Source organism: Periplaneta americana, chromosome 7, assembly GCF_040183065.1.
Source record: "Periplaneta americana isolate PAMFEO1 chromosome 7, P.americana_PAMFEO1_priV1, whole genome shotgun sequence".
NCBI classification, from domain to species: Eukaryota; Metazoa; Arthropoda; class Insecta; order Blattodea; family Blattidae; genus Periplaneta; species Periplaneta americana.
Window position 1 is genome coordinate 77,436,908 of NC_091123.1, and position 14,672 is coordinate 77,451,579.

General features: G+C 37.1%; 1 long non-coding RNA gene across 1 annotated transcript; it reads right to left on the minus strand.

Annotated features, from left to right (window-relative positions):
* Positions 1-304: 304 nt before the first annotated feature.
* LOC138703214 (uncharacterized) lies at positions 305-13,739 on the minus strand. Its single transcript, XR_011333001.1, has 2 exons — positions 12,134-13,739; positions 305-12,021 (listed from the first exon to the last, which is right to left on the minus strand). It is a non-coding gene; the product is annotated as an uncharacterized lncRNA (long non-coding RNA).
* Between the last annotated feature and the right edge of the window lie 933 nt (positions 13,740-14,672).

Consider the following 14,672-nt stretch of genomic DNA (forward strand, 5'->3'; position numbering starts at 1 on the left):
GGACTATAGTTGTTAACGATGGCATGTGTAACACGAAAACAAATCATTTTGGAGACTAAATTAGCTCTGATTTAGATAGGGGACCGAAGAAGACAAGTGGCTAACAGTATGGGTTTGCGTAAACAACATTATCAACGTTCATAAAGAAACGCAAGTAAATAGAGTATAATGTCGCAAGTGATAAAATTAATCCTAAAAATTGTGGCAGCAAAACATGTTGACATACCAAGGAATCATGTAGGCCACTATTTCCAGAGTTAAAAGGTAATGTCAGTTTACAATCTATTCATTTATAAAATATTGATCTTCCTAGATCCAACATAGATCTTTATCAGACTAGATCAGATATACATTCCTTTAACACTAGAAATAAAGATAAATTAGATTACACATGGTGCAGATTGAGCGTGAGCTCAAATACTTGCTTTTTTAATGGCATAAATATATTTAATAAGCTACCATTGGAGGCGAGAAAGATACCAATAAATAGGTTTAAGTCCTGCATACATAGATGGTTGCTGACCAGACCTTTCTATTCAGTAAATGAATTCATGGAGTGTGATGCAAATATTGTAATTTAGAAATATAACCCCTTCTTTATATTTTAATTTTTCTCTTTGTATTTTAATTATTCCTTTTGTCCTTATATAAATGTGTTTAACATACATCATACTCTGTTTATTTCTCAGCGTTTGTTTTGTCTGTTTCTCAGTGTTTGTTTTTTTTTTGCCTATGTATGATTATTTGCTTATAATTATTTGTTTATTTGTCTATAGTGTGTTTCCGATGTGGTGTTACAAACTTTCAGGGATGATGGCGAAGGGCACATGTATTAATTTGAGATAAGGAACCCTGGTCCGGAAATGACCGAGTCGAAAGTTACAAGCAAAAATGTGTGGAAATGAAATAATTTTATTCCTCTGTACACCTTATTTATGGTCCACACCTGTGGAGTAACGGTCAGCGCGTCTGGCTGCGAAACCAGGTAGCCCAGGTTCGAATCCCGGTCGGGGCAAGTTACCTGGATGAGGTTTTTTTCGGGGTTTTCTGGACCCCGGACTCATTTCACCGGCATTATCACCTTCATATCATTCAGACGCTAAATAACGTAGATGTTGATACAGAATCGTAAAATAACCCTTATTTATGTGTATTTATCTGTACATCTTACACATACTGTATTCATCTGACGTTGTTTACGTTGTCTACTAACAGTATTCCATTTAGTGCGCTGTCTGAGGGATGGGGACAGGAAACTACACTAAAGCAATGCAGAGAGAGTAATGTGTAACGGACATGGTCGGTCCTAATATGCATGTCTGTAGACAGCAGAGTATGTGTACAAGTTGCAGTTCCGGTCGATCAGTCCTAGTGAAATGGAGGAGTACACGAGAGCGGAATATGCAGACCTGATTTTCGAATACGGATGAGTCAAGGGGAACAGTAGACAAGCTCACAGATTGTATCGGTACAAGTACCCACGTAGGAGACATCCGGCCCATACCATCTTTCCACGACTGTTCGAAAGGTTAAGGGAAGGAAGGCACTTGGTGCCAAATTACAATTCCATTTCGACACAACGTTTTTGCTTATAAATTTCGACTCAGTCATTTCCGGACCATGGTTCCTTATCTCAAATTGATACATGTGCCCTTCGCCATCATCCCTGAAAGTTTGTAACACCACCTCGGAAACACCCTGTATATTTATTTGTGCTAAGTTTGTTTGTGCATGTGTGAGTGTATGTGTGCGTGTGTATATTATCAAACCTGGCGATGTCACATCTAGGCCTTGTACCGGTACACTGGTTTCTGACAAATAAATATTATTATTATTATTATTATTATTATTATTGCTGTCTTGAAATTACCTATTGTTTCTAGTATATTATCGGAACATTTGATTTTACTCGAAGCAATAAGAAACATATTGTCCACACATGTTGAGTAACGGTCAGCGCGTCTGGCTGCGAAACCAGGTTGCCCGGGTTCGAATCCCGGTCGGGGCAAGTTACCTGGTTGAGGTTTTTTCCGGGGTTTTCCCTCATCCCAATACGAGCAAATTCTGGGTAACTTTCGGTGCTGGATCCCGGACTCATTTCACCGGCATTATCCCTTCATATCATTCAGACGCTAAATAACCTAGATGTTGATATAGCGTCGTAAAATAACCCAATAAAATAAAATAAAGAAACATATTTGTTGCTGAAAACCTCAAAACGAAAGACAGAGTACAATAATAAACTGATTAAGAAAAGTGCTTGAATCTTAAATGAATTTGTACTTCAAGGTGAGTAAATGTTATTGGTATTACATAGTATATATAATGTTGTTTTATATTTATTTATACTATATTCTCCTTCAGAACATAAATTTGGCAAACATTTCACAAACCTTCAACACAGCAATAACCTGATACAACAATACAATTTTCCTAGTCCCCAGAAAATCGTTTTATCGAGGTCCGATTGCATATACACCGCTCAAAAGACAAAAATAATCACTATTTAAATCATAAAATTAAAATAAAATTAGGGTAGGCTATAAAAAAAATTACAAGAAAGTCGCTACCACTAAATAAACGTGTTGTTTCTTACATCATCGCGATTGTTTTGATTTTATTTGCTGAAGCCATCTGAAAGCTTCACATAGCGTAAATCAGAGTGTGTGTTAGGATTTGGCTGGTTGTGTGGCTGATTTAATCGTATTATTGTTGTTTGTAACACAATAGCTGATCGCGAGGGCGAAGAAAGGCAACGAGGAAAGCAATTATCATCAAACGAAGCTACACGTGCAGTTACACGTCTGCAAGAGGGCCATTCACAAAGGTATGTTGCAAGAACGCTAGGGGTTGTACAGGGCACGATATGGAAAATTTGGAAACGTTTCCAAGATAATGGAACCGTATCTAGAGATAGTGAAACTGCCCTCCAGAGGAAAAAAACCCCTGTACAGAATCGTTTTGTGCGTCCACAAGCATTACGGAACCGCCAAGTAACAGCACGAGAGCTACAGGTAGATCTACAGCAGGCTATAGAGATGAGAATTAGCGATCAAACCATCAGAAACAGGCTCAAAAAGGGTGGTTTAAAACTTGCTCAAAAGAATGCAGCGTGAAATGAGACTGCAGTTCGCCACAGAACATGTTCACTGGCAGTTGAAACACAGACATTAGATCCTTTTTATAATGTCCATAAATGTATGTCCTATGAAGTATATGTCCACTTTATTTTAGTCCAATTGCACAAATTTTATGTCCACATTTTTATGTCCATTACATGATTGTACAATACATTATGTCCATCTACAAATTTACTTCAATTCCTTACTCAATCTCTTCTGCCTGTTCACCTTCATACAGCTTCAGATGATAACTAATAGCTTTGAGGTAAGTTCTGATGTGTCCTTCTTTGTTGTAGTGGTTGTAATTCCGAACAGTCTCTTCTACTCGACTTAAATTTTGTAGGTACGATCTTTTGATAGGATGTCGCACAATCAAATGCCCGCCAAACAATTGGATTATTATAATTTCATTATTCCTTTGGTCTTTCTTGATAAATTCCATGAATTTCCAGACTGATGTGTGATGTTGTATTTCTGAAAGCGGTTGTGCCAGCCCTCGACTACGTTAGTTGTTTAATGTTGTCCTGCCAGAACCTGATAATAAGTGTTAAATATTTCAGGTGCGAATGTAGGTGGCATTGCTCTTCTTCTTCCTCGAGCAGGTGTTCCTCGGATATAAGTTCTTTCCATGTACAATACTAAATCCATTACGCCAGGCTCAATGTTATCTACATAAGGCTGTCAAAAACAGCCTGAACATCTTCCAGCGGTACAAAAGGAATTGACATTAGTTGAGCCATTCAGAGCAGAAGTGGTGTACGTCAAAAATGGGTAATGAGAGTTAAAGTAAACATTCTGTAAAATACAGCGCAAAGTAGCAATTAATATTCAATTTATTTAAACTATTAGTAGTCAGTGGATAACAAGAAGGACATATTAATTGCTACTTTGCGCTGTATTTAATAGAATTTTTACTTTAAACCTCATTACCCAGTTTTGGCTTACACCACTTTTGCTCTGAACGGGCTCAAATAAAAAGTGGACATTAAAAAAGTGGACATAAATGAAAGTGGTCACAAATGAAAGTGGACTTAAATAAAAGTGGACATAAACAAAAGTGGACATAAACAGAAGTGGACATAACAGTCATGGACCCAAAAAGATGGACGCACATAAAATGTGGACATAAATGAAAGTGGACAAAAATATTAGAGGGCATAAGTCACATGGACATGCTTTCAATGGACTTAACGTCTTGGAAGCTTGGCAGTTACGACATTGGCGACCTGTCCTATTTTCTGATGAGTCTCGCTTTTGCTTGTATGGGTCAGATGGTCGTCGACGTGTCTGGAGACGACGAGGAGAGGGATTCCAATCAGAAGCAGTACAACCTGTTGTTGCATACAGAGGGCAAGTATAAGTTTGGATACAAAACCGGAGCTCATCATTGTTGGAAATGAAACCTTAACTACGAGACATCACATTAATGAGATCCTAGAGCATCATGTTTTTTTAGTTGGTTATTTAACGAAATTGTATCAACTACTAAGTTATTTAGCGTCGATGAGATCGGTCATTCCCTTCCCCCACTCTTTCTCTTATACTATCACAAAGAACTTGCTAATTTCTTAGATAATTTTATTTTTTTTATTTTATTAGGTTATTTTACGACGCTTTATCAACATCTTTGGTTATTTAGCGTCTGAATGAGATGAAGGTGATAATGCCGGTGAAATGAGTCCGGGGTCCAGCACCGAAAGTTACCCAGCATTTGCTCATATTGGGTTGAGGGAAAACCCCGGAAAAAACCTCATCCAGGTAACTTGCCCCGACCGGGAATCGAACCCGGGCCACCTGGTTTCGCGGCCAGACGCGCTGACCGTTACTCCACAGGAGTGGACTATTTTCTTAGATAACAAACCTGTACTATGATAACAGGGGAAAATAATTATACTGTAAGTTCATAGGGCTAACGGCTTCGAAGCTGGGTACCTGGTTCAAATGAAGTGCACTGGTAGCAATATAAAACATGGGGGCATGAGATAGTTACTCTGCCTGCCATTAAAATTCACTTCAATCAAATCCCCAAGGTAAAAAAAAGGTCATAGCGAGATGGTATTTGGCGAGCTGAGGCCGAGGATTCGCCACAGATTACCTGGCATTCACCTTACGGTTGGGGAAAAACCTCGGAAAAAACCCAACTAGGTAATCAGCCCAAGCGAGGATCGAACCCGTGCCCAAACGCAACTTCAGATCGGCAGGCAAGCCCCTTAACCGACTAAGCCACGCGTCAACTGAGGCAACTTGGGGAAAATTCATTGTATATGGCACGACAATGCCAGAGCACATGTTGCCAACGATGCGCAGGAATTCATGCAGAAGCATAATCTGCAAGTAATGAAGTCATCCAGGAGTCCAGACTTAAATCCAATAGAACAAGTTTGGAGTAAACTGAAACAACACATTCGACGGCGAAATGTACCTCCGCAGATACTCCGAGGCCTTGACGAAGCCCTAGTGGAAGGATGGAGACTTCTACGACAAGAAGAACTGTGATAACTTGTCAGGAACATGAACAGGCGTTGCAATGCTGTCATCTATGATAGGGAAGGCAATACTCGATATTAACTTGCTTTCACTAACGTTTTGATATGGATTTCACTAATCTGGTGACAAATGGAAGCATTTTAGTTTAAGATATTTTCTAAAAAAAAAAACCCATTAAAATAGAAGAATATTTATTTTCATCACAACTTCCAATGTGATTTGTACTAACGGAGAAAATATATGCAGGTTTAATGAAGTGACTATTTTTATCTTTTGAGCAGTGTATTAACAAATCGAAACCAAATTATATAATTAGTATCTCCAAGATTCTGATGTTCCGTTGGGTTGTAAGCATTATTTCCATAAACATGTTTATGTCATACATAATTAAATAGGCCTAATTAGAGTGCCGGTTGTAGTATTATCAATAACTAGTACTTTTTCGATAATCGACTTACTTTTAACACTTTATTTTGCACTAGTCGGATAAAACTGGATTATGGCTCTGTACAGAATAAGTAAATATAATGTTCCCGATTTCAGCAATTTATTATGCAAAATCTATTGAATGTATCTTGTTGTGAGATGTGTGTTTTGGAAAGTAAACTTTCATAGTTAAATTCCCCTGCATTGCTTCCACTGCAGTCAGTGACCAGACAGCTAAAGGAAATAGTGACGAGTAGAAAACATAGAGTTTTATTTTCTTGGTGTAAAACAATCTTATGAGCGTTCAACATCGTTTTTGGAAGAAATTGGGGACAAACTTACCCAGTGGTTAAGTCAATGCGGAAGTGGTATATACAAAGCGGGGACTACACTGCGCACAAATTTAAGATTTTACCCTTTCAAATAGTCACATAGCACGTACGATCATTTTGAACATTACGGTCGCATAGACACATAGCGCAGAAAGTTATTTCAGACATTACGGTCGCAGAGACACATAGCACAGAAAGTTATTTCAGACAATATGGTTGCATAGATACATAGTGCAGAAAGATATTTTAGATATTACGGTCACATAGACACATAGTGTAGAAAATTATTTCAAACATTATGGTCGCATAGATACATAACACAGAAAGTTATTTCAGGAAATACGGTTGCATCGATACATAGTGCAGAAAGTTATTTCAGATATTATGATCGCATGGACACATAGCGCAGAAAGTTATTTCAGAAATTACGGTCGCATAGACACATAGCACAGAAAGTTATTTCATATATCACGTTCACATAGACACGTAGCACAGAAAGTTATTTCATATATCACGTTCACATAGACACACAGCACAGAAAGTTATTTCATATATCACGTTCACATAGACACGTAGCACAGAAAGTTATTTCAGACAATATGGTTGCATAGATACATAGTGCAGAAAGTTATTTTAGATATTACGGTCACATAGACACATAGTGTAGAAAATTATTTCAAACATTATGGTCGCATAGATACATAACACAGAAAGTTATTTCAGGAAATACGGTTGCATCGATACATAGTGCAGAAAGTTATTTCAGATATTATGATCGCATGGACACATAGCGCAGAAAGTTATTTCAGAAATTACGGTCGCATAGACACATAGCACAGAAAGTTATTTCATATATCACGTTCACATAGACACGTAGCACAGAAAGTTATTTCATATATCACGTTCACATAGACACATAGCACAGAAAGTTATTTCATATATCACGTTCACATAGACACGTAGCACAGAAAGTTATTTCAGACATTACGGTCGCATAGACACATAGCACAGAAAGTTATTTCATATATCACGTTCATATAGACACGTAGCACAGAAAGTTATTTCAGACATTACGGTCGCATAGACACATAGTACAGAAAGTTATTTCAGATATTACGATCGCATGGACACATAGCGCAGAAAGTTATTTCATATATCACGTTCACATAGACACGTAGCACAGAAAGTTATTTCAGACATTACGGTCGCATAGACACATAGCACAGAAAGTTATTTCAGATATTACGATCGCATGGACACATAGCGCAGAAAGTTATTTCAGATATTACGATCGCATGGGCACATAGCGCAGAAAGTTATTTCAGACATTACGGTCGCATAGACACATAGCACAGAAAGTTATTTCAGACATTACGTTCACATAGACACGTAGCACAGAAAGTTATTTCAGACATTACGTTCACATAGACACGTAGCACAGAAAGTTATTTCAGACACTACGGTCACATAGACACATAGCACAGAAAGTTATTTCAGATATTACGGTCGCAAAGACACATAGCGCATAAGGTTATTTTAGACATTACGTTCACATAGACACGTAGCACAGAAAGTTATTTCAGATATTACGGTCGCATAGACACATAGAACAGCAAGTTATTTCAGATATTACGGTCGCATAGACACATAGCGCATAAGGTTATTTTAGACATTACGTTCACATAGACACGTAGCACAGAAAGTTATTTCAGATATTACGGTCGTATAGACACATAGAACAGCAAGTTATTTCAGGTATTACAGTCGCATAGATAGCCTACATAATGCAGAAAATTATTTTAGACATTACGGTCGCATAAACACATGACGCACAAGATTATTGTAAACATTACGGTCGCATAGACACATAGCGCATAAGGTTATTTTAGACATTACGGTCACATAAGCACATAGCACAGATGGCTATTTTAAACATTACTGTCTCAAAGTCACTGCGCACCACAAGCTGGTATAACAATCGTATTATTCGTACTCTTAGGTCCTTAAATACGGCCGTGTTTTAGTCACCGAAGAGGAGCAGTGGGTGTGGCATCCGTCATTGATTCACATAAACATCACTACGTTTAATGTTAAGTAAGAGAGGTCATAAGTTATTGGCACGCAACAATTTTTTATTTCAATGTAAGTACGATATTAACTGGAAAAGAAAAACAGTGGAGTTGTGCTGGAATTGTGGTACACGTATGTTACTGACGAACATGATGAGTATAGGGCGACATAATCGTGAAAACTGTGTATGTTTGCGTAGACAATTTTTATCAAATTCTACAATTTGTAATTTCTAGTAAGAGATCTTTCCTTCTCCACTCTGTCCTAGAGTACTGATCGACAGAATTTTTGTCTTCACACTTCTCTAGCTTAAGAGACGAATTGAAGCCGAAAAAGAGAAAATGCAAAATTACAAGTAGAATTTACACTTTTTTTTATCAAATGGCAAGGCCATGGATGATATCTCTACCTTACCTTCAAAGTTGATACGAAATGAAATAGTTAATATCCCTGATGAAACTTCTGGTCAACTGACAAAATACGATGTGCTTAATGCATGAAAAGAAATGATAAGAACTAGAAGCTAAAATAAAAGTGAAGATCATGCCGCAGTCAATAGTATTCCTATTGTGAGAAATAAATCTGAGCAATTCTTATTGGTGAATGATAGCACTAATAATACATATTATATTTGGCTGTGAAACTAACCTAAGACATTCAGTGCGTTCTTTTAGTCCTAAAAGTACACAGTCCACTCCCGATAATTCCCGATTATCAACGTACGAACTTCCGCGAAATATCGAAAATCGCGAATTATCCGCAACATTTTTTTAATATCATATAAAGGCCAGTAACAATTTCTCTGACAGATTCAATTACTAAAATACATTAAATATACTAAATGAAGTGCAAAATATGAAACAGTGAAACATTTATAATATCACCGACCCACAGTACTGCAGTGGGATAGAATCTTAAAACACGAAACAAATGTTTTACAAAATAAAAGACACTTTAATTTCACAAAAATGTCATCTTTTTTTGTTTCTTAGAGGATTGTTATTTTCTTTTTCTGATTTTAGATCGCAAATTTCATAAGAGGGTGGGAGAGGACGTAAATCGAGTAAAAACGAAATGACCTTACTTCTCCCCCCCCCCACAAAGAAAAGGCTCGCAAATTACCCGCAAAGCGAATTATCGGGAGTCGATCGTATTTTTAGCAAGTATAAAAGTTCAGCATGCTGATGGTGACCACAGGAATAAGCATTCTCTCTCTCCCTCTACCTCTGTCTCTCCCTCCCTTCCTCCCTCCCTCTGTGTGTGTGTTTGTATGTATGTGTGTATGTGCGCAATATGGTTATACCTTTTTAACAACCTTTTTCCTTATCTCAACCTTGAGCGCAATATAGGGCTTCCCTATACAGAGTGAAAAGGAAACACTTGTACGACATAAGGGGACGAGTTTTCCACATAAAACGAGAAAAAAAGTCATATATGTCCAGAGATGCCCTGTTTGTGAGTTATTCATTGACAAAGACACAGAACTCATATTTCACTTGAAAGTGGTGCAATATAGTGCTTACAAATGACACATTATCAATGTACATGTAATTGTTTTAAATTCTTAATTCCCAGCAAATACCTTTTTTTAAATTGATTATTTTACGACGCTTTATTAACTGCTATGGTTGTCTAGCATCTGAGTGAGATGAAGGTGACAATGCCAGCGAAATGAGACCAGGGTCCAGCGTCGAGAGTTACCCAGCATTTGTTCTTGATGGGTTAAGGGAAAACCCCGAAAAAACCTCAACCAGATAACTTGTACCCTAGACATAGCTTGCACCAACCGGGATTTGAACCCGGGCCCGCTAATTTCACGGTCAGACATGTTAACTGTTACTCCATAGCGATGGACCCCAGCATATCCTCAGGGACATATTCTCTGCTTCAGCCTTCAACTGATCAGAAAGAGGAAAAGGAATTGGCAGGATCACTGGTTGACAAGAAACTACCTTCTGAAGGATGCACTGAAAGGAATGGTGAACGGGAGAAGAGTTCGGGGCAGAAGAAGATGTCAGATGATAGACAACATTAAGATATATGAGTCATATGAGGAGACAAAAAGGAAGGCAGAAAACAGAAAAGACTGGAGAATGCTGGGTTTGCAGTGAAAGACCTGCCCTTGGGCAGAACACTATGAATGAATGAATGAATTGCATGTTCGCAAAAACAAACTCATTTATCGTAACACACATAGCTAAATTTTCCCATAGTTCTTTAATACAGTGAACTGCATCACATTTCTTTTTGTCAAGTGATGTCTACCAGAAATGAAGTTTCTTTATAAATCCTTCGATTTTATCCTTAGTTATTATTATGTTAATATCTTGGGCTTGTAAACCACTATTCAAGGTGCTATAGTACCGGTATTCGAAAATTTGAGCAAAGTAGGCTACTAAAAATGATGTTCACGGAACATTTTGTGTAATTGTTGTATATCCTTCTACTTTGATTGTTAATTGGGTGGCATTCACTAATTTTGAGTAAAAGAACCGTCAATTTGTATTTTTAGAATGAGGTTAAGTACCCTGCCAGTTTGGAAGTGGGGATCGGATACAGAAGTCTCCAAAAATGAACGGTATTTTTACTCCACTGTTTCTGTTAAGCACGATTTACTATAGGCCTATTCAGTTGAAGATCTGAAGATAATCGTTGGTCTTTTCATTCTTTAATTTTACAGTACAGTACTTATTTTATTTTTTAAGAACTTAGCTGTAGAATTTTTACCTGGATTCATAGTAAAGTGATTTCAGTATCATACCAGAAATGTTAGAGATGATCAGTGTGAATGATTTAGTGTCCTCAAAGTTTTTCAGACTGTGACAGGTTTTAATGTTGTAATAAATGTGAAAGTGTCTTCATTATGCAACAAATGTTGTGAGATTTATTCCAAGACATGGTACACTAACACAGCACAAAACGGTATGCAACAAATTCCTATCCACCGGGGTAGCCTGGGTGGTAACGAGGGTGGGCTCTTGGTTCGAAGCTGCGCTCGGGTTTCAGTTCGAATCTTCCTTGAACTGATTACTTGGTTGTGTTTATTCTGAGGTTTTCCTAAATTCTAAGAAAACTGTCAGGCAACCATTGTGAACCTTTACACTCATACCACAAAATACCACTTCACTATCAAGAATTTCACGACGATAGACAGCATATTAAAAACAAATTCTGTTTTTTATAAGAAACTCGTAATCATAAAACATACCTTTATGGGACCTAATTACAGTTTTAAGATCATAAAAAATAGCCTGATAATTCATGTGATGGTGATGGTGAAAATTATGAAGATATATTTTATGGTAATAACTAAGTACCTTTGCAGTAGGTTTATCTTTATTATTACGTACCGGTACTAAGATTTTATTAAAAAGCCGAAATGTTGTGTAGCAACTTCACATCATTGTGAGAACTATTTTCACATTTATGCTGCGTCACCTGTTTAAATCATCACTTTATTTCTTCATAGATGTGTTCATCTTGCACTGAAATGGTAGAATCAGTATCCATGTCTGTTTCCATTATTCCTGAACTTCTTGATGAGATTATTTCACGAGTTCGTGTAGGTAAAGCAGGTTTTAAATCTGGAAGATCAATTACACTGGTACTTGCATAATGGAGATGCAGTTTCCGTCCCGTAACTTTATGAAGATTGCTTAACTTAATGTACTGCAAATCAGGACAACTTTCGCTTACCTTATCGTATGTTCTCTGTTGAGTCTGAAACCCTTTGAATTCGAAATAAGATGCAGCAGATGAATGTTCATTCATATTCACACGTCGCATGCAATTGATGACGAGAACCGCAGAGGTGATACATATTACGAGAATACAGACAGTACCAATCAAGTACCACATAACTGAAGAATGTATCACTTCACCTTCTGATGAACTGATATTCGAAAGACGGTTTTCTGGAATTCTGGTTGTAGTATGTAATGAAAAGTTGGAAATATTAAAACCACTCAATGAAGAGAAGATAATGACTTGATCTGTGGGATCAGGAGTAGACATATCTGAAGTAGGCATTGTAGTACTCTTCGTCGATGTCGTGGTAGTTGTAGTCGTCCATGATGCTGTCCTCTTCGTCGACGTCGTGGTAGTTGTAGCCGCCCATGATGATGTAATCGCCCATGATTGATTACAGTCGAGATATTCAAGTATCTTCCAGGAGCCCTTTGGGTACTCGCAAGAAACATCTTCTAATTTGATGCTATGATTTGAACACCAACTTGAGAAATATTTCATACTGCAATTACAATACAACGGATTTTGTCCCAAACGGAGAAATAATAGATTGGGCGTGTTAAGAAAAATATGCACGTGTACAACCTTTAATAAATTATTTTTCACATTCAATTCTAGAAGTCGTGAGTTGTGAATAAATGTATTGAAAGATATATGTTGAATCACATTGCCTTCTAAAAGAAGTACTGTCAGATTCGGTAATCCGCGAAACGTGTTCTCGTTCAGACTGAACCAGCTAGCATTTCGCGTTGGATTGCAATATGAAATGTCCAATATGTTTAAATGGGGAGTATTAAAAAGAGTGCCCCTCAATATTAGCATATTGTAACTTACATTTAAATGGTAAAGTAATTTGTTGTTCAAGAACATATCAGGATGAAGAAATTCAAGTCTGTTCACACTTAAATCTAATCTACGCAATTCGGTGTTGTTTTGAAAAGAATTCCTATGTAACTGAACAATATTATTCCTGTCTATATACAGAATAGACAAACTCTTCAAAACACGAAAAGCATCCTGTTGTACGATACTTATGTTGTTGTCGTCCAGAAAAACTGTCTGTAAACAACCACTACAGGAGAGATCAGTGAATGTCTGTTTAGAGATAATAGGTATATTGAACCCAGTTACATTAAGCTTGCAGTTCCAGTATGTACTGTTATTTTCACGCAAGATATTACACAGGGAATTATCATAATTCGAAGAGCTTTTACACCAACATGTTGATGGATAAACCGACGGAATTCTGAACACAGTTGCTGCTGTTGCAGTCACAAGACACAAAGCTAGCAATGCCCCAATATCCATTATATTGTTTCATAAGCACTTGAAGAGTCACATAAGACAATTTACATATCCTCTTCGAAACACGTGATGAGTAACAAACCTGTACCTTGTACATGCTTTTCACTGTTACGCTTTGAACACAGTTTGAAACTACTGTAAGCAGACTTTCAAAGTTTCTCTATTGATTTGTCAGTTTCTCAGAAGCGTTAAATAAGTAAACTACTTCCCGTTACGTTTTATACCGCACCTTCTGATAGCACCCATGATTTATCAGTTATCACACTCTTATCTCTGTCTCACTGTAATACGAAATGATATCGGCAGGTACTTCTATATATTTGCAACTTTGCATTACATTTTCGTACCAAACTAAAATATATATTATTTTTATTATCATTACTCATATTATTATTATTATTATTATTATTATTATTATTATTATTATTATTATCAGAATAAGAATGACAGAACGAAAAGTCCTGAAATCAAATATTACAACTTTCACTAGAAAAGTTAACTTTATTATACAGTCGAGGCTCCATATAACGAAAACTAATATAACGATAACAATACAAGAAGAAAATATATCTTTTTAATTTGCTCGGTTTTCACGTTCAGTATTTCACTTTACACTTGGTATAGAAATAGATGTTAGTAGAGGCAGCAATTGTGAAAGCGTTAGCGAAAAAGAAGATTGTAACAAAATTGTCTTAAATGTATTAGGCCTACCAATATCGCAGTTGCAGGGTATTCAAATGATCGTGCAGATTATGGGTTACAAGTAGATAATGAAACTAAAAAGTTCTTCGTTAGACAAAATCCTTATCAGCCAGAGCCAGCGGGTCCTTTCCCTAAAGATCCTAAGCAGGATAACAGATCCTTTTCCACGAAATATTACGATAAATTCACATTGACAGACAAAGAATTAGGAGAGAATGGTTGTGTTATTCAATTAAAAATGACTCTGTTTATTGTAAACCGTGTTGGCTCTTTGGACAGCAGAAGTCGTCTTCAGCTTGGAGAGAAGGGGTCCGAGATTGGAGATGGTTAAACAAAAGTATAGTGCGACACGAAACTAGTTACGCACATTTGTACGCATGCGTCATTTTCAATTCGTGGCGTAAGAAAACACACTTGACGCGGGTATGGATTCAGAACTCAAGAAAAGTGAAAACATATCGCTGGCTCAATATTACAAGGT